At 39.7% G+C, this 24,484-nt stretch overlaps 1 protein-coding gene and 1 pseudogene across 2 annotated transcripts in view; one reads left to right on the plus strand and one right to left on the minus strand.

The window, feature by feature from the left end:
* Nucleotides 1–24,484, minus strand: part of FANCB (FA complementation group B) — a 462,529-nt gene that overhangs the window by 354,345 nt on the left and 83,700 nt on the right. Inside the window, exon 13 of one of the 2 annotated variants that reach the window (XR_004812878.2) lies at nucleotides 6,775–7,065. The exons of the other annotated variant lie outside the window; for it this stretch is intronic. The gene's annotated coding sequence lies outside the window, so the exon portion shown is untranslated. Of the gene's footprint in view, nucleotides 1–6,774; nucleotides 7,066–24,484 lie in introns of those variants that run through there. 2 annotated transcript variants of the gene reach the window in all.
* LOC112653119 (small EDRK-rich factor 2-like) lies at nucleotides 18,242–18,441 on the plus strand (annotated as a pseudogene).

Here is a 24,484-nt window from a genome sequence, read left to right on the forward strand (position 1 = left end):
AGTGCATGATAACCATCACCACCATCACCATCATCATTTTATGGATAAGGAAACTGAAAGCTAGCACAGTTAAGGAACTGGTTACTGTCACAGAGGAAAACCCAGCCATCAGAGGACTAGCTATGTGTATCTAGGCAATACCCGGAGAATGAGGATGATGATATTTGCCGCATCTACACACCTTTCAAGGCTGCTGTAAGAAGATAAAACTACGAATGTCAAAGATATCCAAAAGCTGTTTTATTGAAGAGGAAAGCAGGGCACAGGGTGGTAAAGTAACTTGCAGAGGGCACACAGCTAATAAAATGTCACAGCCAGAATTTAAACTCAGTCCGTCTTTCCACACAATCCATGCTCTTCACTACCATGGTATATTGCTTCTTCGATATAAAAATTATCATATTGGATATATACTTAAATACAGTTGTATATATACAACTATCATGTTGGATACATAAAATATACATTTGACATATTTATTTTTAGTAGATTTTATTGTATCATTTTAAATTATTCATTTCCTTATCCATTTCCCCTATGAAACTTTTAAGGGCACTATATTAGTTTCCTAGGGCTGTTGTCACAAATTATCACAACCTGGTGGCTTAAAACAACAGAAAAGTATTCTCTCACAGCTCTGGTGGCTGGAAACATGAAATCGAGGTGTCAACAGAGCTATGTTTCCTCTGAAGGCTCTAGAGGAGCATCCTTCCTTGCTTCTTCTTAGCTTCTGCTGGGGGCTGGCAGTCCTGGGCATTTTTTGGCTTGTAGCTGCATCACTCCAATCTCTGCCTCCATCTTCACATGACCTTCTTCTCTCTGTGTGTCTGTCTACAGATCTCCCTCTCCTTATAAGGACACCTCATAAGGCCCATCTTCATCCAGTATGACGTCAACTTAACTAATTATATTTGTAAAGATCCTATTTCCAAATAAGGTCCATTCTGAGGTTCTAAGTGGACATGAACTTTGGCAGAACAGTATTCAGCCCAGTACAGGCACCAATTGTGTCTAATTTTGTACAGCCTTCCAGGCATATGGCTCAGTGTAAGGAACAAACAGATTCAGCTAGGTATCGCTTACCGGTTGAGCATAAAGGTGCTGTGATGAGATTGCCTGGGATCCCATCTTGGTTCCATCTTTACTAGCAGTGAGCCTTTGGGCAAAGGTTCCAAACTCTCTACACACTGAAGTCTTAATGTGTAAAGAGTACCTGTTTTTCAAAGTCCTAATGAGATTTAAATTAGTCAGTTCACATCAAGTGCTTAGAACAATCATTAGCTCATAACAAGTGTTCAACAAATATTACTAGCATTATTTTTTGATAACACAATATTTTTTAAATAAAATAATGAAAACAAGGAGTGTCAGCACTGGAAACAGCTTACATCCAAGCTGTTAATATTATAAAATACTTTTAGATCTGCCCTTTTTCTGTGTATTGTCTTTGTAGAGCATCCGTGAATATTCAGTTTAAAAGACAGAAAGGCTGTAGAAGTGAAGGTGAAAAGGAAAAGCTTGCCTTTCCTTCTCCCTCAGGGGAAAAAATTTCAAAAGAGCCATGGAGAAGTAGTATTATTTTTAAGAGACCATGCTAGGAAAATGGAATTGCTTTTCTGAAAGAAAGTAGATTAATACCTGGAGGGTCTAAAATGTAATTATGGTATTGATCTCAGGAAAGCCTTGGATGGATCTAATTTTTTTTATAGCTCACCAGTATCATTAAAATGGGCTCATGTGTAAGGGTGTGCAGACTGCGAAAATCTGAACATCACACATCAAAATAGGCAAAAAGGTCCTGTTACTGGATTCTGGGAGGCATCAAGGTAATATTCAATATGTGCTGTCATTGGTTCCCTCTTTCAGAAATTTTCTCAACGGCTCTGGGACTGATTTAGCAAGATGTTAATGAACCAGTGTGGCAACACTAGCTTGTGAATCAACCTGAAAGTTCTGTCTGTATCCTAGCTCCATCCAGTCTGTGGGTTGACTGAGGGGGTAAGAGGATATCAAACCTTACACTAAAAATGAACTGAGCCCCAGCCCTATGAGGAGATGACTTTTTTTTATTCCAGCCTTTTTACCTCCCAAGCTTCTTTCCCTTACAAGTTGTTCAGAATCCTGCTCAACGGTCCCCTTTCCTACCTACTCGCACAAACACACAACCCACTATTTTGCTGAAAGCTTCTGATTGCCTCTGAACCCAATAAAAGCCTGGAGACTTATAATGGGGACTCTGGATTTTTAAAGAAAGCAGTCTTTTTTTTTTAAATAAAAATTTCATTTATTTATTTGAGAGAAAGAGTGAGCATGAGCAGAGGGAAGGCAAGAGGGAGAGGGAGAGAGAGAGGCAGACTCCCTGCTCAGCAGGAACCTGACATGGGGCTCCATCCCAGGACTCTGACATCATGACTTGAGCTAAAGGTAGACACTTCACCGACTGAGCCACCCAGGTATCCCTTTTAAGAAACAGTCTTAACAACAACTCATATTAAGGGGTACTTCAAATGGTCGAGGAGGAACAGCTGGAAATGCATTTGAGGCCTTTTGGACATCTCTGATTCTATGGTTACATTTTTATGAAATCATTCAGTCAAAACTCTTAGCATTTCACGTCCTTCTTCACAGAGAAACTATACCAGCTGCAGATAGTTTAAAATGCTTGGATCTTATTCTGGAATGGGAATGAGAAATGAGGCTGGAAAGAAAAGCTGGGATGAAAAGATAAAGTCACATGCCTGCTTAAAGGATCTTGGGATTTCTCTTCTAAGTAATGACACACCATTACAAGGTTTTAAACAGGGAAGAGACAGAATTGATTTTGCATTTCAGAATATAATTCTGGCTACAGAGCACAGAAGAGACAGGAGGGGGATGAAAGAGGGATGATCTCTAAAGTTTTGAAATTAAATATGCTGGTCGAAACCCGACAAGATCCATCTACTGCTGAAGTTAACTTAAGTAAAGGGGAACCTCTAGTCTGGACAAAGATGGAAACGAACCCTCCAAATGTGGATAAAATTTTTTAGCAGTTAAAATTCATCAAAATTCAACATGTCACCACCTAAAAATTCAGTGACATTTCATTTCCGGTTACAATCAAGAGTTAAATAAAATGGTAAGGTATTATCACTCTGGTTGAAAATACGGGCTTCAGCACTGGATAGGCCTGGGTTCAAGTCTCAAGTGTGTCACTGTCTGTTCCTTCCATTCCTGTTTCTTTGATGTGTTGCTTACTCTCTTAAATTCTCAGTTTCCTCGCCTACGAAGGCAATAACAAGAGCAGCACCTGATCTGCAACCCCCTTGTGAGGCTCGTGCATGGAAACTGTCAGAACCTACAACACAGGGTTTGTAGAAAGAGTCTGGTTTCCCAAACTTGGTGGTTTCTTTATGTGTGGAGGGACCTCACTAGGGTATTCCTTCTGGCTCCCTTTTGCCCCTCTCTGGACGTGGTCATGAAAAATAACTGAATCTGATTGCAGAGTTTAAAGGTGTTTTCCTGCCCTGCACCCCTGTCCCCCGGCTTCCTCTCTTTTGGGAGATGGCCAATCCTCCAAAATTGCATGTTGTGCTCTGGTCTTGCCATATATCTTCAACATAATGGAAATGTTTGCCATGGAGGAAATGTTTTCAACAATTCCCTTCAGGGAAAGCCCACAGTTCTTCAGCACGATCTGTGACTCAACAGACAAGTCTGACTAATTCTAGAGCACAGAATTTTAGAGCCTGCTCGCCCACAGATAATAAATCACATTTTCCAATATTAGTACTATTTACACTAAAAGTAACACACGTATACCACACAGAATGTGTCTTCAGTTAATGTTTCCTCAGGGAAATGTCTCTTGCCTTTTAATATCCAAACTTCACCTAAGTACTTTTCAGGGGAATGAGGGTTTTATTAAAAAATTACATTTATGCCTTAAAAATCAATACAAACTTTTAAAGAAAAGAGTGTGCGGGAAACATCTCAAGTTTCACTCCTAATACAATTGGCATTTAGAATAAATCAAGTTTAGATGGATCAGAAGGACACATAGATATTTTGAAGTGCTCCAGAGTGTCAACAAAGGGGATTTATAGCTAGAATATTGCTGGCACTAAGAAAGACATGGCTGTGGACAAAGCAACTGCTTGTTAACAACCATATTAATTATTTGGTGTCAACAAAACAATATTTTAAGCATTTTATCTCATGATATGAGTTTGTTCCTTAAATATGGACATTCTAATGTGTTTGGGTTTTGGCTGGGGGTTTTGGATTGATTTGTAATTGTATTTTTCCCCATTTAAAATAATTGTAAAAGAGCTCCTTTAACATTTTTGTGCAGAACATCTGATTTCATTAACAGAAAACCAGTGTTAAGTAAGAGGTGTTGGCATTTTGAGTCTCTTATCTGCCTCACCTATTTTTCTGATTTTTCAATTAGCTCACAACTCCGTGGAAAAAGCAGATGGCTATTTGTTGGCCTCTACTAATAAAGAGAATAAGGCAAAAGTGACGGGATGTCACTTTCAAGATCAGGTCACAAAAGACTGTGACTTCTGTCTCGCTCTTCCTGGGTCTTATTGCTTGCTTGCTCTGAAGGAGCAAGCTGCCATGTTTTAAAATGCCCTATGGAGAGGTCTATGTGGCAAGGAATTGAGGGAGTACTCTGGCCAACAACCAGCAAGGAACTGAGGCCCTCAGACCTATGAGGCCTATGAGGAACTGAATCCTGCCAACAGTCATATAAATGAGCTTGGAAACAAATCCTCCACCAGTTGAGCCTTGAGTTGATTACAGTCCTGGCCAACACTTTGATTTCAGTCTTGTAAGAGACTCTGAGCCAGGGGAACCAGCTAAGCCATGAGCAGAGTTCCAACCCACAGAAACTATGCAATAATAAATGTTTGTTGTATTAAGCCACTAAGTTTTAAGGCAATTTGTTGTGTAGCAATAGATAACTAATACAATCAGTAAACATATGCTAATGAAGGAATAAATGCATGACTTAATTATTTCCCCAAAAGCTGATTTGGAACCTTAGGTACTTACTTCCAGGAAATAGACCAAGACTTTCTGAATATGCTTGTGTTTATGGGAAAACTACATAGGGCATGTGCCCAAAATTTGGTTGGATCCCGTCAGTTTAAATCAAGCATAAATTTAGAGAATTGCTGTCTGGAAAGGAACTTTGAGGTCATTAGCCAAACACCCTCATTTTTTAGAAATGGAAACAGATTTAGAAGAGCTAAGTGACTTACTTGCCCAGGGCCATAGAATCCATGTAAGTGTCATCGACAGAACCCAGGGCTTCTGATTCCCACTACAGAACTCTTCCATGACATCCCATGACAATGTTTAGAGGACAGGAATATCAGAAAGGCTGGAATAACCCTGAATGTAGAAAGCTCAAGAAGGGCTTAGAAGAGTGAGTAGGATTAGGGAATGCATTCCACTTGAGGGGTACAGGCCAGACAAACAATGATGGGACTGTACCTCATGGGAGGGGTCCTAAGAATCAAGACCTCCATGGTTTGGTCAATCATCTTGAAACTCATATGAAAGGTGAGGATGAGGAAGCCTTGGAAAGAAAAGGTACCTACAAAGAGGAGAAGTAGGCAGAAAAAGAAAGACAAATCTTGGTAGGGGGCAAACCAAGGAAGGAACATTTGCATAAGACTTTATGGCAAGCAGCCAGAGTGAATCTGGAAATAGGAAAATGGGTGGGTAGGAAGAGATGATGGGCATAAGAATTTGGGAAACTTGCTAGTTTCATAGTCTTGAAGTGGAGGGAAAGAGGAAGTGCTTACACCTAAAGATACAGGACTCAGACCCGTGCTTAGAATGCACCAAACCCTTACGTGGGCCTTGTGGCATTTGCATTATATGAGCATATGAGCTGGCAGATAGAGTTATATAGTGTTCAGTCTACACAGCTGTACATCATAGCCCCATGATAGGCTAATAAAGCTTTGGGAATGAACATGTAAATTGAGCACACAAGACACCAACTTTAAAGAAATTCTTGAGAAATCACTGATTTCTTTAAATTACTGATTCCTCAGACCTACACTGAAGAATCTCAAATGTAATAGCCTGTCATCATGTGGTTAGTGGATGCTGTGATCATTTCCTGACTCCTGAAACAGACTCCTGACACAGACACCGGGCATCAGACAGGAGGCAAAAGGACAGTGGACTGGAGTCACAAGTCTGGCTTCTAGTCCAGCGTGACTGAACCTCTGTGCACTTCATTTTCTTCAACTGCCCAATGTAGATAATAAAAGCTGCCTGTCCTATGTCACAAAGCTTCTGTGTGGGCTGGAGTTTGAAAAGCATAAAAGAGTTGTACAAATACATGGTTATATATAAAAAGAGGTTCCACTAAATTTTCCATTGTTGCCATGAAAAAAAGCCTTTTCTTCTTTCCATAATGGCTTCCTTCACAAAGAACAAAGAAGTTCAAAGGCTGAATTACATAAAATTACATAACACTGTCACAGTACATGCAATAAATAATAGGACTGAAGATGATTCACAAAGATAATAGGATCAAAACCCTGCAAAGCAGAGCATTTAATTCCTATGATCCTGGCCAGTAAGGAGAGGTAGGGATAACTCTTCAAGGTATCTATCAGCTGTGGAAGAAGTACCAGAATGCAAATGATGAAAGCAGAAGGAAGTGGTGGGATAAACATGAAGACTTCTCTGATATATTAAAGTAATGCTAGCTGTCGTAACAAATAAGACCCCAAATCTCAGAAGCTTAACACAGTAAAACTTTATTATTCACTCATGCAAAGTCCATGTACACATGAGTGGGGGGAGAGGGAGAAGCAGACTCCCCACGGAGCAGGAAGCCTGATGCGGAGCTCAATCCCAGGACCCTGGGATCATGATTTGAGCCGAAGGCAGACGCTTAATCAAAGGAGCCACCCAGGTACCACCCACCTCCAAATGGGCATTTCTGATTGGCAGGTAGCTCTCCTCTCTTTCAGTTGATCTGGATCCCACACTCCCTTATGGCTCAGGCATCACCATGGGCTCAAAGGCCCATGCTGGATCCTCTGTATTTGTCTGTCATGCAGAAAAAAGATAGAGAAGTAGGAACACCTGCTTTCAACTACTTATCCCTAGAGAGGACACACATCACTATCATTCACATTCCTGTGGTGAGAACAGAACCTGTCATATGGTCCCACTAGATACAAATAAGATATGAAATGTAGTTCCTGGTTTGCCAGCAACAACTCCACACTATGAAAAAGCAGTTCAAACCTTTGGGGAATAGGTAGCCATCTCTTCCTTACCACAGAACAGAGAGAGAACACAGGTTTACAACATTTTGCATCCTTTCATTTTGCTAGCATTTCCATGCAATACATGCATCAAAGGTTTTTATAGCTAGAAATATTACCAATAAAACAGACAGCATTGCTTGGAAAGCCACTGCCATTTATCCTTAAATCATATGAAAATAGTCCAGCATGGTTCTAAATCAGAGATCAGAAGCTTATGGGAAGGCATTATTAAAAAAAAAAAAAAAAAAAAGGCTTTGAAGTCAAGTCAGGCTGTTTTTTGTTTTTTTGTTTGTTTTTTGTTTTGTTTTTTTTTTAAGTCAGGCTGGGTTTTAATCTCTGCTCCAGCCCAAACAATAATGGACCTTGCACAATTTATTTAACCTCAGTGTCTTCGGCAACAGCATAAGCTCAATAATAAGATCCTGAAAGGATTTTGTGAAGACTCATCGAGATGGTAGGGCAAGTTCTTGGCCTATAAAAGGCACTTGTAAAATAGTGCCCTCACAGCATCTACAGAAGCTGAGTGCATCTACAGAAGCTGAATACATGCATCCCTTATGTCCCAGCAATTCCACTGCCAGGTTTATACCCAATGCATATACATATTTACCCAAAGTTAAGTACCAGAATGATCAAAGAAACACTACTCATAATAGCTAAAATGGAACAATATTACATATGCCCACTAAGAATAGAATGGGCAAATAGACTCTTATATATCTTACATGCAATAAATAGTATAGTACAAGGCCATGAAAATGAACAACTACAGCCACGTGCACCAGTATGGGTGTATCTCACAGATATTAAGCAAAAGATACAAGAGAATACCTACTGTGCAATTTCATTTATATAAAGTTCCAAACAGACAAATTTCATCTGTCCCATTAGAACTCAGAATGATGGGGCAGCCCCAATGGCCCAGCGGTTTGGTGCCACCTTCAGCCCCGGGTATGATCCTGGGGACCTGGGATCGAGTCCCACGTCAGGCTCCCTGCATGGAGCCTGCTTCTCCCTCTGCCTGTGTCTCTGCCTCTCTCTCTCTCTCTCTCTCTCTCTCTCTGTGTCTGTCATGAATAAATAAATAAAATCTTTAAAAAATTTTTTTAAAGAAGTCAGAATGATGGCTACCCTTGGAAGATGCAATTGAATGGGAATAGATGTGAGAATGGCTTGTGGGAGGCAGGTGGCATTCTCTTTTGGAAGAAGAGAGGTGCTGGTTCCAGAGTAGATTCAGTTTGTGAAAATTCATTAAGCTGTACACTTACATCAATGAAAAAAGTTTTTAAAAATAGCATCCTTCCCCTGAGAGACTTCCAACGTGTTTAAACATTACTCATGAGTGCCACCAGCCTTTGGAAGGGGGAAAAAGAGTTAAAAGGAGCAGGGAGGGAGAATAGAGAGGGAGGAGAGATGGTGAGGGTAGAATAAGGCTGGAGGGTACCAAGAACCAGAGATATCTACCACTTGTCTTAAAAATGCCATTTTGTGTTATACGCCCCAAATCCCTGACAATAACAAAAGGGTCCAGGACATTTTTCCACAGTGACATAGGCCTTCTTATTTGGGCTAAGTTTTAGTGCTGCTAAAAATACAAGTCTTCCCTATGGGCAATCAACTACATGTCTTCCAGATTATAATGTGTCTTTCTATTCCATATGCCACCCTGTCATTTCTGTCATTATAATTCTTCTTTCCTGTGTCATCTTGGGGAGCTATGGTTATATGTATGTATGTGTATGGGGAAGGGGTTGATCCTTACCAATCCCAATCCATATAATCTGTATCAATTACCCTGACCACCAGTGGAAATTTCCAACACCATGATCATGTAAAAATCTTTCTCAGCTAATATTATCCCAGACAACCTAGCTTCTGCAGGGGCAACCACATAATAACTCAAGCCTGCGCTCACTATACATCCAGATGTTTAACGAGGCACCTACCTATAACCACAAATATATGTCATATGTAATTATCACATAATAACAAAAAGTCGCTAAGATGACAACACTAGAAGTCACTGATCAACACATGTGGCTTCGTTTTATAAATATTTTATAAATGCTAGCATCAGTAGGAACCTTAACAAATTACCTTTCCTTTTAATCTAGGAAGAAGATTGGGGCCAAGAACACTGAATAACTTGCTTGAAAATGTAAGGATAGTTATTGCAGAACCAAGACAAAAATCCAGATTTTCTTTTCCCTATCTAGCATAAAATGAACATTATTCCCCATGTCCCATTTCAACCATAAGCCCCAAGGTCTGACGTCTACATAAATAAGTATCTTGCCTTTTGCCCAAAACAAATGTATTAAGATAATGTTGTTAGGAAGTTTCTGAAAGAAGCTATATCAGTTAATTTTTTATTTCCTTATTGTTGAGTTTTCCTTTTTATCTTTTTTGAAATGTTTTAAAACTTAAAGATACAAAAATAGTGTAAAGAACCCCCATATAACTTTACTCAGACTGGTAACTTTTTAATATTTGCTACAGTTGCTCTCTCACTCTCTCTCACATGCACATTATTATTATTATCATCTGTCCTCTGAGATAGAATATCATTATTAGTATTTTTCTCTGAGTAGGTTATAAAAATCATGCCACTTTATCGCAGAACACTTCAGTGTGTATTTCCCAAGAGCAAGGATATTTTCTTACATAACCACAATATAATTATCAAATTCAAGATAATACTATTATCTATTCCACAGCCCACATTCCAATTTTTTGATTGTCCCAGCGATGTCTCTTAGAGCATTTCCCCCACACAGTCCAAGATCTAATCTAATATGACATATTACATTTGATTTTCATGCTTCTTTGCTATCCTCCAATCTTGAATAGTTTTTTGGTCTTTCTTTTCTTTCATGATATTGACATTTTTTTTTAAATGTGGGTCTTTTTTGGTAATAGAATATTCATTAATCTAGGTTGTATCTGTTAATTTTTGCTATATAATTAACCCCAAACTTGGCAACTTAAAACAAAAAATTGTTATAACAAAAAATTTATCATTTCTCACAATTGAGTGGGTCAGCTAAATGATTCTTCTGGTTTGGGCCAGCTTGACTGGGGCTGGATGGTCTAGGGTGAGCTCTCTCATGTGTCTAGCAGTTAGATGAATATGAGCTGGAGTGATAAGGATGACTTAGCCATGTATCTCTCATCATCTGTGTTAGTGAGCCAACCTGGACTCATTCACATGATGGTGGTCACAGTTCTGAAGCTCAGCAAGGGAGCAAGCTCCAATGTACAAACTTTTTCCAAACCTTTACTTGCATCATGTTTGTTAATGTCCCATTGGCCAAAGGAAGTCACAAGGCCAGCTCAGAGTCAGTGTGGGAGAACCCTCTCACAGATCATGGATAGAAAAAATTAGAACAGGGGCACCTGGATGGCTCAGTTGGTTAAGCATCTGCCTTCAGCTCAGTTCATGATCCCGGTGTCCTGGGATTGAGCCCCACCACCCCTGCTTCTCCCTCTCCCTCTGCTCTCTCCCTCATGCCCTCTCAAATAAAAAATAAATTAAATTTTTTAAAAAAGAAAAAGAATAATTTGTGGCCATTTTTATAATATACCATAGCAGCTAAACACAGGGGATGAAATTGTTTTAAGGAAGAAAGAATATGCTATTAATGGAAGAGATGAGGAGAAAAGACAAAAGCCCCCAAAATCATGAGGTACAAATACTTAAATTTACATCCTTGAAAGAATCTGAAATCAAGATGCCACACCACTGAGGGAAAAGGGCTTTTAATACAAGCTAACTTTTAAAAATTGGTCAAAGGGGTCAAATTTAAAAGCCTATACATGAACTGTAATGCTCACTCTCCAAAGCTATAATGCAATTTTCACAAACACTAAATGACAGAGAATTCTGTGCAGAGGAATAGGTGCCTATGGTAAGATGAACAAGATAGAGATGATACAGGGAACTGACGATCTTCTTCCCTGCTGGGCAGTGACAGAGAGTCCTGACACTGTAATAAAGAAGGGAGCCTGCGCCCATTTTACAGGTAGCACCAGCAGCTACTTCATCACTACTGAGTACTGCAAGGCAGCAACGGAGGCCCAGGAATGCCCAAATTGAGCATTGTTTTTCAAGAAAATATGGAAATTTAGAATGAAATGTGAAATTTCTAGACTCTCTAAATGTTGCTTCAAGTATTTTTAAGAGCACATTCACATGCTAAATTAGGCCCAAGGACCATGAATTTGAAAACTCAACTGTCTAACCTACAATCCAAAAACTCAAACTACAAAAACAAAAAGAGTTTAAATTTTAGATAAATGAAATGCTTATCCAATTCCCTTAGTCACAGTCTCTCTCTTAACCTGTGACTATGTAAAATGTACCTTTATTTATGCTCAAGAACTATAAGACTCAGCATCATATATATAGCATGGATACACCTTTATGTTCCACAACCATCATCTTCAGGTGATATATTACATATAGCAAAGATGATTGAACTCTGTAATGCTGGCATATGCAGACATCAAGAAGTAATGGAAAACTGACAAAGAATAAGACCATGACACGATTTCTGAAATCAAAAGCCTGAATTTATTTCTTACGTAAGGAAGAGAGAGTTTTGCTCGCTAGGCACACTGTCTGAACAAAACAAACTGCTGATTTAGGGGATGGATTTGCTTTGAGGTTATACTGTCAAAGAGATTGGAGTGGTCAGTCTTGGAAACATGTTCAAAGTCAGCAGCTTCCCATTAGATGATTGTCAAAGTGGGAGACTGACATTGATTGGCTGGCTTTCAGATAAGACAGATAACACCGCTTTCATTCTTGTTTGGGGGTTTGATTGTTACCATAGCTAGAGAATGGGATGTCTTTCCCTAAGAGTGTGAGGGCTTGTTGTGAATTATTGGAATTAACTGTGCAGAACTAATGTGGGACACTGGGAAGGTTATACTGCTCTCTCCCGATGGGCCATAAGCTTATTACCACAAGGGGTATGGCTCCTCTGTGAGGTCAAGGCTCTTCAAGCAGAAAGTCAGGGGCACCTTTCATCTCAACCTAAGAAGAGCTCTATCAATGTAGTTAGGTAGATGTTGCTCCTCTGAAAGGTGATGTTCCTACCCTCATGAACTACAAAAACCATTAAGTCCAAAAAAAGGTATTTCATTAAAAGCATATTCTTACTGTTGCCCCAATACTGAGACAAAAGGGGTGCATAAGAGAAAGCATGAGATACAGAAGAGGAACAGAAGGGGGGAAAAAGAAACCAAGGTAAAGTAGTCTTGTGTCTTATTATAGCTACATCTGGAATCAGAGAACAGATTAAAATTCAGGCAGCTGGATAGTGTTCATTTTTTATATGCTTCTATGACAGAGTTCCTCACTCCCATGATGACTTTTTTCTCTTATTAATAGCATGTCCATAGCTTCCAATAAAATAGGATGTGGGATATTGCTTTATAAATATGAAGCCCAAGTTAGATCTTATATGAGATTCCCCTCTCCTGGCTTCTCACATAAAGAAGGTCACAGGGAGCCTCAGAGAGTTGGAAGGTCTCCCAAAAGGGCCATAGGGAGTAGGAGAAACAAGAAGAACCTTGCTGGGTGTTCAGTGCCAAATGACAATGCCATGTATTTCAATCAGTCTTACATCTATCTGACCTTTGCAGTGGGAAATCTGTCCCCCCTCTCCACAAAACTGATGGGATGCAAAGAGTGGCTTTAAGCTATATAATAAGAGAATGTGTTGTTTCTCATAACTGCTAAATTCATCCATCCATTCCACAAACACTGAGCATTTACTAAAGGCACAGGCTTCAGAGCAAAGTAAAATTCATCCCTGGGCTCAAAGCACCACAATCTTAAGAGGGAAGAAAGACACAGATACACTGACATATCAGGTGAGTACAGAAGTAGGATCACTGCCTGAAGGAGGGAGGTATTTAAATAAGACTGAGCTTTTAGAGGGCTAAGAAACAACTGTCTCTTTTGACCAGCCCCAAGGAAAGTGGGTCTATCCTGGGCCCATGCATCTCATCATTTTCCAGATCAGTGATCATAGGTTTTGTAGAATGAACAGCAACAGTCTCAGCAGCTCTAATTGGTTTATTGACTCTGGTATTCGATGTTTTCTGAAGTGAAGGACCTTGCAATGAATCACTGTTTTTTCCTGGATCAGCCAGAGGACTTAACCGGCGTTTTTCACAGAAGAACTGAGGAGGCTGGAGGAGCTTTTAGTTTATTTTTGTTGGCTATCAGGCACTCCTGTAGTAGTCGTGTACTCTGCAAATGCTACTGTAAAGAACCCTAATTGTAGCTGGAATAACAGTATCAAAAAGCCACTACTTCCTGGACATATGAAAAAAAATGAAGTAGGGTAGGGAGAGTGAGCAAGGAGGTCAATAGGAGTCATTCAGTTAGGGTCATTCAAGAGATGCAAAGTGCCTGAAACAGGTAGAAGGTCAGTAGTAGGTGTGGAAAGAAAAAAAAAAACTGGTCATTAGAGAGTTTTCTGAGGTAGACCATTTGGTAAATGATTTAGTAAATGGATAGAGAGTGGTGAGAAAGATTATGAGGGGCTGGGAAACAGTGGAGGTGGAAGGTGGATGGTGGATATATGAAAAATAAACATGAAACAGGTCTCAGACGGGTACAATCCTTGCTGGAGAGGATGACCACATACCTATTTAGAGAGCTTTTATAAAGAGAGTGAACAAGGGGACACTATGAACATGTGCACAGTATAGATGTGATAGTTAACCTCAGTGGGGATGAATAAAGAGAGCGTGATGGGGGAAGCCTAGTCATGACATGGGGAAAGGGCCATTCTGGACAGAAGCATCACAGTGTATGGAGGAAGGTGTGTTGACTACACGTGTCTATAGAGAGTATCAAGGATGCCCTCTTGGTCCAAGTATGAGCTTGCATTTCTAACATTAAAGTGCTGGAATCAGGGGCACCTGGGGGAGTTCAATCAGTTAAGAGTCTGACTCTTGATTTCAGCTCGGGTCATGATCTCAGGGTTATGGGATCAAGCCCTGTGTTGGGCTCTGCACTTGCCAGGGAGTCTGCTTGAAGTTTCTCTCCCTCTGCCCCTCCCTGCCAAGCACACGCTCTCTCTCTCTCCCTCTCAAATAAATAAAGTAAGTAAGTAAGTGTTGGAATCATGCTTCCTGCCCTAGCCAGCAATATTACTATGGTCAAAAGCCCCATTAGGACAGTGGCCCTCAGGCTTTTCTTGTTTTCTTTACAGTAGCACTTGCAGAGTATGCAAATACTACAGGAGTGCCTGATAGCCAGCAAAAGCAAACCAGCAGCTCCTCCAGCCTCCTCAGTTCTGTGAAAAATGCCAGTTAAGTCCTCTGGCTGATCCAGGAAAAAACAATGATTCAATGCAAGGTCCTTCACTTCAGAAAACATCGAATACCAGAGTCAATAAACCCTTATAAGATCAAATATTTCTGTGGTTCAGAACTACTGAAATAGCAGTCAATCTGTCTCCATACATCAGGCTTGCTTCCTTTTAATTCATTCTTCAAATTGTAGCCAGAAAATATGAACTATATTTTGGTATTTTTGGTGTTACTACAGTGTCTGGCATTGTGTTTAGCAAGTAATTAGAGTTAAATAAATGTTTAAGGATTGAAAAAAAATGAATTTTATCTTTCACTCACTTTAACCTTTTAATGATCCCTCAGGATAAAGTCCAAACTTAAACATGGCTTGCAGGTCAGTGAGCAATCTAGAACTGATCTACCTTTCTGGCATCTGTTTAGACCACTCTCTTGTATTTCAGAGAGTGGTCTAAACAAAGCTTGGAAAGGTAGACTGATGCTAGATTGCTTGATTTCCTATAAGCCACATTAGATGCCTCACTTGTTGATTTCAAATGTCTATCTAGTGCCTTCATCCCATCACTGTTCCACTCCTAGGTATCTACTCAACATATGCTATTGTTCACAAAAACCATGGATAAAGATGTTCATAGCTGCATTATATACAAGAGTTCCAAATGGGAAACAACCCAGATCATCCACACGAACAGGAATAAACATGGTATCCTCTTAAAGGCAATACTATGCAGCCATGAGACAAAAGTAACTACAGCTAGATGCAACAACATGAATGGATCTCACAAACATAACACTGGAGAGGAAAGCCAGGTACAGAGAGCATGTACTATATTAGTCCAAGTATATGAAGTATAAAAATAGTCAAAATCAAACTATGATGTTATAAGTTAGGACAGGGTGACCCTTGCAGAGGAGAAAGGCAAGCTCCTCTCTGGAATCGGACATAGGTAGGCTTCTGGTAGGCAGGTAATACTGTTTCTTGATCTGAGCAATAGTTACACGGGGCTTTGCTTTGTGAAAATTTGTCAATCTGCACACTTAGGATTTATGCACTCTTTCTGTTAATACTACAACAGTTGACACTTTTAAAAAGTTCTCTGCCTTCATACTCTGCATCTCTCCTTTTTTGCCTAAATAACTCTTGCTCTTCCAACTTTCAATATCACTTTCTCCAGAAGCAAGTGAAGCAAGTGTTCTTGCTTTCCTGAATTCCTAGACTATTTTAGCTTATCCTGCTATGTAGTCAAAGTCTCCTGTTGTTCACCTCTCTTAGCAACTCTCCACATTTAATTACAACTACTTGTTGGGTCAAGTTTTGCAAATTGGCTTTATATATCTTTTTAGGCACATTGTGAAAGTGCACAAATTTTAATGGAGGACATGAGAAGGTAGTAAGATTTAATAATACTCTCCCAAGGGGAGAATATCAGCCCCAATACAGTGAGAAAGATAGAAGGGTGAACTAGTTATCTATTGCTTTGTAACAAATGACCAAAAACTTAGATGCTTAAAACAACACACACTAATTCTCTCACAGTTTCTGTGCATCACAACTCTGGGTATACATTAACTCGGTCCTCTACTTCAGGGTCTCACAAAGGTACAATCAAGGTGTCACCAGGGCTGCATTCCTTTTGAGAGTCTCAAGGTCCTCTCCCAAGCTCACATGATTGTTGGCTGAATTTAGTTCCCTGACACTGTAGAATGGAGATCCCCTCTTTCTTGTTGAACTAAGGGCCACTCTCTACTCCTAGAGTCTACCCATCATGTCACATACAGACCTAGCCGTTCTCTCAACATGACAGCTCCTTCAAGGTCAGCAAGGGAGAGTATTTCACTCTAGTAGGCTAAAAGAGGCTCATATAATGTAAAAGAATTATGAAAATGAAATCCTATTACCTTTGCCATATAATATCACCTAATTGAGGGAGTGACATCTTATCACCTTTGTCTTATTATGTTGGCTAGAAGCAAGTCCCAGGCTCTGCTCACATTCAAGGAGAACATATTCTACATGGATATAACTCATTAGGGATTGCCTTAGAAGTCTGCCTTCTACAAATAGGTAATATTTGGAGAGTGAGGGAGATCTTATCAGCAGCCCTCAAATCCCACAATACAGATGTGGGAATCAGCTTCCAAGATGGTACTCTATGATCATACCATTGTGTAATCCCCTACATTGAATGAGAATTGGTCTATGTGACCAATAGAAATTGGCAGAAATGATGACCTGTGACTTCTGAGACTGTATCAAAAAAGACAATGCAGTTTTAACCTCCCTGTCAGGTAGGTATTCTCAGAGAAGCTGGCTACCATGCCATAAGGATACTGAAACAGCCCTCTGGAGAACCCCACATGGCAAAGAACTAAGACCTACTGCCAATCAGGGTGCTAGATTCCAAAAGAATGCCAATTAAATTTGGATTTCTGATAAACAATGAATAATAGTAAAAGTATGTCCCAAATCCTGCAGACTTACATTGCAAAATTATCTGTTATTTGTCTGAAATTCAAATTTAACTGGGCACCTTGGGGTATTTATTGTTTGTTTGTTTTCCAAAATCTGCTAGCCCTACCTGCCAGCAGCCATGTGATGCAACAGATTTCCCTGCCCAGCTTCAATCAAAACTTCCTCTGCCTATGGCCACAGCTGACATCTTGACTGCAACCTTGGGAGAGACCCTGAACCAGAACCTCCAGGCTCAGCTGCTCCTGAAATCCTGCCCCACAGAAACTGAGACTATATATGCTTGTTACTTAAAACCAGGAAGTCTGGGGAGTAATTTATTACACAGTAAATGATGACTAACACAATAGGAAACTGTCTACCCACTACCCTGCCCAATTAGCCTCTCTTTCATGAGACACAATAGTCAAGAATAGTTCCCTCATTTAAGAAGCAAATCCCCTTCTTTCGTCGAAGAGTAAGAAGACAGTTCAGAAATGACAGCTCATCATCTATTAATGAAATGCTTCAGTATCTATGTGAATTCAATCTGTCAAACAGGACTTATTTGTTAGGGAAGTCAGAAGGCATTTTTTGTTGTTCTTGCTTACTGAAGTTGGCAACAGCAGCTTCAACATAACAAAGCCTGACAGCTAGATGCAGCCTGAAAATGCTAATGATAGGCAAGTGATATCTGCTAGAAATATAAAGTCCTGCGGTTCCTCCAGCCAAGATGGGAATGACAAATGCGCATTAGACTACTGAGATCTGCCAGGGTCCACTCTACTGCTGGAGGAACAGAAAGACGTTTAAAAATGATTTACACATTATTAAACATGTAGCTGGAGAGAAGGGAGGAAACGAAGCAAAGGATCTTAAGAGCCGTGGTTCTCAACTAGGGGCGGTTTTGTCACCAACCCCCTTCCCCAGCAGACACGTGGCAATGGCTGGAGACATTTTTGGTTATCAAAATGGGTGGTGGAAGCTACTGGCATCTAGTGAGTAGAGACCAGGGATGCTGCTCAGCATCTTCCAGTGCACATGACAAAGAATGATCTGACCCAAGATGTCATCAGTGCTGAAGTTGAGAAATCCTGCTTAGTAAGAAAAATATACAACTGGACAGAATGAGGGGATGCAACAGAGGCAGGCTGGAGCCTCTGCTGTTGCCATGACCCACAGAAAGTGCAAGCTCACTCGCTAGAAGAATATGAAAACACAGAGCGACTGAGTTAAGGGAAGGTGCTGAGATGACAGGCTTTCTGCTGTTGCCCGCAAGCAGAGAGCCCCATCATCTCTACCCCCAGGGACTCGGAGATCATGCAGTAGAAGCAGAAAAAGGCAAAACAGAAGAAGGAGGAACCCAAGTAGCTTTGTGGCTTCGTGTCCAATCCTTTTGCCCTTTGCTTGTGTTCCCAGAGCCAGTGCCACCATGCTTGAGTTTTCTCTACAGTGTTCACAGGTCCCAGCATCATCGATGGCATTCTCTGTGCCCTGAGTCTGCGGCAGGTCCCTTTTGTGCTTCCTTCCCCAGGGAGCCAGTCTCCTTTTTTGGGGTGTATGTGACAGTTACTTCTTCCCAGTGTTTTTTTTTTTTTTTCCTGTGGGGCTCACCTCAAAGTATTAAAAGTAGCTTTATAATTTAAAAGAGAGAGAGAGAGAAATAGGCAATCTTCAAATTATGACAGGGTTACATCCTGATAAACCCTAATAAGGTGAAAATATCATACGGTAAAAATGCATTTACTACACCTTACCTACTGAACATCTTAGCTTAGCCTCGTCCACCTTAAATGTGGTCAGAACACATTAGGCTACAGTTAGGCAAAATCATCTTGACACAAGGCCTCTTTTATAATAAAGTATTGACTATATCATGTAATTCAGTGAATATTGTGCTGAATGAGAAAAACAAAATGGTTGTAGGAGGACGGAATGGTTGTCAGTGTATCAGTTGTTTGCCTTCATGATCATGTGGCTGGCTGGGAACTGTAGCTCTCTGCCCTGCTCAGCATCACAAGAGAGGATTGTACCACATATTACTGGCCTGGGAAAAGATCCAAATTCAAAATTCCAAGTAAAGCTTGTGTATCACTTGCACACCAACATAACGTTTAAAATTGCAAGTCAACCGTCATAAGTCAGGGACCATCTGAATTCTGTTATACTGACAAATCAGATTGCTCTAACACTCTGGTATTCAGAACATTTCTTTTTCATTTTTAATAATAAATTTATTTTTTTATTGGTGTTCAATTTGCCAACATACAGAATAACACCCAGTGCTCATCCCGTCAAGTGCCCCCCTCAGTGTCTGTCACCCATTCACCCCCACCCCCCGCCCTCCTCCCCTTCCACCACCCCTAGTTCGTTTCCCAGAGTTAGGAGTCTTCATGTTCTGTCTCCCTTTCTGATATTTCCTACCCATTTCTTCTCCCTTCCTTTCTATTCCCTTTCACTATTATTTATATTCCCCAAATGAATGAGACCATATAATGTTTGTCCTTCTCCGATTGACTCATTTCACTCAGCATAATACCCTCCAGTTCCATCCATGTTGAAGCAAATGGTGGGTATTTGTCATTTCTAATGGCTGAGGAATATTCCATTGTATACATAAACCACATCTTCTTTATCCATTCATCTTTTGATGGACACCAAGGCTCCTTCCACAGTTTGGCTATTGTGGACATTGCTGCTAGAAACATCGGGGTGCAGGTGTCCCGGCGTTTCACTGCATCTGTATCTTTGGGGCAAATCCCCAGCAGTGCAATTGCTGGGTCGTAGGGCAGGTCTATTTTTAACTCTTTGAGGAACCTCCACACAGTTTTCCAGAGTGGCTGCACCAGTTCCCATTCCCACCAACAGTGTAAGAGGGTTCCCTTTTCTCCACATCCTCTCCAACATTTGTGGTTTCCTGCCTTGTTAATTTGCCCCATTCTCACTGGTGTGTGGTGGTATCTCATTGTGGTTTTGATTTTCAGAACATTTCTACTTTGAAAACGCTTAGTACACTGATCCATTCTATACTTTCATTCCATATTCATTCATATATTCATACTTCATTCTATAAATTTTTATTGAGTGATTCACTGTGCCAGGTACTTTGCGAAAGACTGTGTATAAGAAATTCATTCAGCCATTAAATAAATTTGTAAGCACCTGGAAGTGATATGAAGGAGGAATGAGATGTATGTCCTTCCCTCAAATAAAAACAAAATTTTGAGTTAATAATGAATGCAAATAGGAAAAAAAAGACAGGAAAAAATAAAGCAAAACCCTGCTGATTTAGATCAAAGCTTTGTATAATTCTAATAAAGGGTCATTTTCTTCAGGCAAACATTTAAAGACCAGTTGTCACAACACCATAGGACAGGTGAAGGATGCATGGGCTAATGTGTGAAACTAGCTGGTCATGTGTGTTTTCATTGACAAACCTCCATTTGTCTTAAATCTTATACAGTATATAATAATTTATGAAGGGGTTAAAAAAGTATGAAAAACAGGAATCAAATGAAACCAAAAACATCAGTGATGGTTGAAGAACCATCCATGATATAGGATATATCCATGTCTTACGCAAAAACTTCAGCTCAGAAGAAAACATGAACAAGCATTTACTCTTAGCAGAAGTGGGGATCTGTGAAGGCTCTGAACATGCTTCTTATGAATGGTGAAGTATCATAATAGCGCTATTCAAATCAGAATATAGGAGGACCTAGGAGTCACAAAAGAGGTTTAAAAGGCAAGGAAGGCAAAGGTGTAGTCCTAAAGCAGTTTGGCTAATGCAGGATGCAGAAAGGAACAGAATAAGATACCGGTAGAAAGGGCATAAGTGAAATTTAGAGGATATCCAATGCTCAATAAGATGCTCACATCTAAACAAAGGCATGGAGGGAGGGAGAAAAAAGTGAAAACAACTTTTATACTGTTCAGTACTACTTCAATTAGAATTATTTTTATATCACCTCACACCTGATAGAATGATTGTTACCAAAAAGATAATAAATGTTGGTGAGGATATAAAGAAAAGGGAAAGCTTGTACAGTATTGCTGGGAATGAAAACTGGTGCAGCTACTATGAAAAACATTAGGAGAGTTCCTCAATAGAACTACCATATGATCTAGCCACCTCACTTCTGGGTATATATCCAAAGGAAACAAAATCAGTATATTGGGGAGATATATACACTCCCATGTTCTTCACAGCATTATTTACAACAGCCAAGATATAGAAACAACCTAAGTGTCTATTGACAGATGAATAAATAAAGTGTGTTATATATACACAATGGAATATTACCTATCCATAAAAATAAGGAAATGCTGCCACTTGTGACAAGATGGATGAATGTGGAGGGTATCAGCTAAGTGAAATATACCAGACAGAAAGAGAAATACTGTATATTATCACTTGTATGTGGACTCCACAAAAGTCAAACTCATGGAAACAGAAATAGAATAGTAGTTTCCAGCAGATAAAGGGTGGGAGAAATAAGGAGATGTTGGTCAAAGGGTACAAACTTTCAGTTATAAGATGAATAAGGTCTGAGAATCTAAGTAAAGCCTGGTGACTATACTTAATAATGTTGGATTGTATACTTGAACTTTGCTAAGAGAATAGATCTTTTTTAAGATTTTATTTATTTATTTGAGAGAGAGTATAGAAGTGGAGGGGGAAGCAGAGGGAGAAGCAAGCTCCCTAATGAACAGGGAGCCCATCTTGGGGCTCGATCCCAGGACACTGAGATCATGACCTGAGCCAAAGGAAGACGCTTAACCAACTGAGCCACCCAGGGGCCCAGAAAATAGATCTTCAGTGTTCCCACCATAAACACAAACATTAAAATGGTAACTATGTGAAGTGATGGATGTGTTCATTAACTTGATTATGATAATTATTTCATAATGTATACATATAGTAAATCATTACATTGTATATCCTAAATATATATAATTTTTGTCAATTATACCTTAATTAAACTGGAGGGGCACTATCTTTACGAAATGTGATTCTTAGTGCTCATAACCAGCAAGAGTGTGATTCTAGTTAGAGATACCTGAAGCAGGACATCCATGTCACTAGAACACTCTATAGATATCAGCCTTTTTCTTTCTTGCTATGTTCTCCATGAAACAAAACCATCCTTGCTTACAGGTCTAGGCTAAAAACCTCAGAGTTCTACAATGAAATTCCCAATTCAAAGAGATCCCAGGGAAAGAGTCTAACTGGATCAGCCTGTGTCACCTATCTGTATGTTGAACCAACTACCAGGATGTGATGAGGCTCTTTGTTTAATGGCCCTCAACCAAGTCATATGATTAGACTGAGAAAAGAGCAACTACCCCAAAGAAAGAAGACAAAAATGACTGGACAAAACAATCAATGCCTACAACCTAAAGGTACCAAAATAGTAGAATGGTTATATAAATTAGGGTATTTCAATATGAAAGACTATTAAGTAGCCATTAAAAATTCTGTATTATATTTCATAAATTCAGTGAGATTCCAACAAATGCCAATATTTTTGTCTAGAACTAGGAAAGCTAATTGTAAAATTAAATAATAAAATAGGCAAGAATAGTTAGGCAAACATCTGAAAAATAATAAAAGCAACGAAGAATAAGCCCTACTGAATATTAAAATATATTTATAATGGCACAATAATTTAAAGCTATGGAACTAGTGTACAACTAGAAATGCTAATGTAACAGAATACCCTAGAAATATAGGATAGAAATACACATGGGAATTAGCATATAATAGAAGGGGCATTTCAAACCTGTTGGGTAAAATTGACTTTTTAAGAAATGTAGAGATGATTGGATAGCCCCGTGGAAAAAGAAGTTGGTACTACACTTTACATTGTGCAGCAAAATCGACTCTAAATGGATCAATGATTTAAAGGTAAAATTTTGAAGTATTATAAGTACTAGAAGAAAAAAAAATGGGCAAATTTCTTTATAACCTGGTAGTGGTGAAAACTTTCCTGTGATTCATGGAAAGTATATAACCCAAAAGAAAAGTACAAATGTTCTAATACATATTTTTTTCTATCTTTTCACAGGTAGCTAAGGCTCAGATTCCTAAAGCTCTGGCCATGTCCCTTTATTGTCTATAAACTAGGACACTTCCTTTTAAGGCCCTTTTCTATTTCCACTCTGTAATTTCCATTCCTCTAACCCAATCTTTTTATTTTGGTACCATTTGGTGTAAGTTTCCATAATCTGTTTCAAATGTTTTGAAGGAGGGTACATATAGGAAAATAAAGAAATGAATGAATAAGAAAGAAAGAAGAGTATGCAAAGCTGGGAAGAATCAGAACAAAAAAAGGGAGAAAGCATACTAACTATAGAGGTTGATATAAGCCATCAATTTTCATCACACATTAGAATCTGAGGTTCCTAGAAGCCAAGGCATGAAGGGAAAAATAAGGTCACAAATATCTGGCTTTCATTAAAGACAGTGAATATCAATTCCTCCAAGGACATACAGCATTTTACTGGCATGGTATTCTCAAAGAAATTGAAATCTTAAGAGAATAACAATGCCCAACTCTGATGGTTAAGTGCAAACTGTTATTTAACACTAATTAAAATGTAACTTTCTTTTCTACACCTGCAGATTTTCCTACTGATAATCCTTCCCCTGCTCTCCTTACTCTACCTTTCAATATAATCCATGCTTGGCCAGTCAGCGTGGGGCAGGGGAACCTCAAAAGAACCAGACTAAGTCAGAAGATGATGTTGGGCAGACACTTGGGAATCCTGGTGCTGATAGGAAGCAGCATGAAAAAGGAGATACCTATTTCAGACCAGCTCAGTGGGTTAGAAAAGAGTTCAACTTGTAGATACATCCTAAGCTCTGGGAATCACTTCTTATAGCATAACGAAGTCTCAGCTTGAGCTTCTATGGAGCCACCAAAGGGAACTGAGTGTGTCTGGGAACATCTGTGGGTTCAGTGGGTTCAGCCTGCCAGAAATCTCCCCAACTCTAATGGAGTATTCCTGGTCACAATCATTAAAAACTCCCTAAAGCTCCATAGAGAGGATGACAGAGAAAAGAGAGTTGTCCATCCACTCCACACCAGCTCTCCAAGCAAGAGCAGCACTACACAGCAGACAGGTCATTAGTGCCCATAAACTTAGCCAGGAGAATGCAGAGCCTGAGCCCAGCACACCTGCTGGGGATCATCAGGACAAGGGGAATACAATTGGTGATTTGTTTCCAGGCACATTTTATATGCCCTGGTAGCTCTCAAAACCACTGGGATGGTGAGGAGATAGGGAGGTGTCAAGGGTTCTGAGATTGCAGGAAAAGTGGAAATGAGAAAAAGAGGGGTTCTCACATCCTCATGATGTGAGAAGTGGCACACCATCCTCTTGGATGTTGAGTCTTCCCAGAGGGCTTTTC

The sequence above is a fragment of the Canis lupus genome, chromosome X (genome assembly GCF_003254725.2).
Source record: "Canis lupus dingo isolate Sandy chromosome X, ASM325472v2, whole genome shotgun sequence".
NCBI lineage: Eukaryota > Metazoa > Chordata > Mammalia > Carnivora > Canidae > Canis > Canis lupus.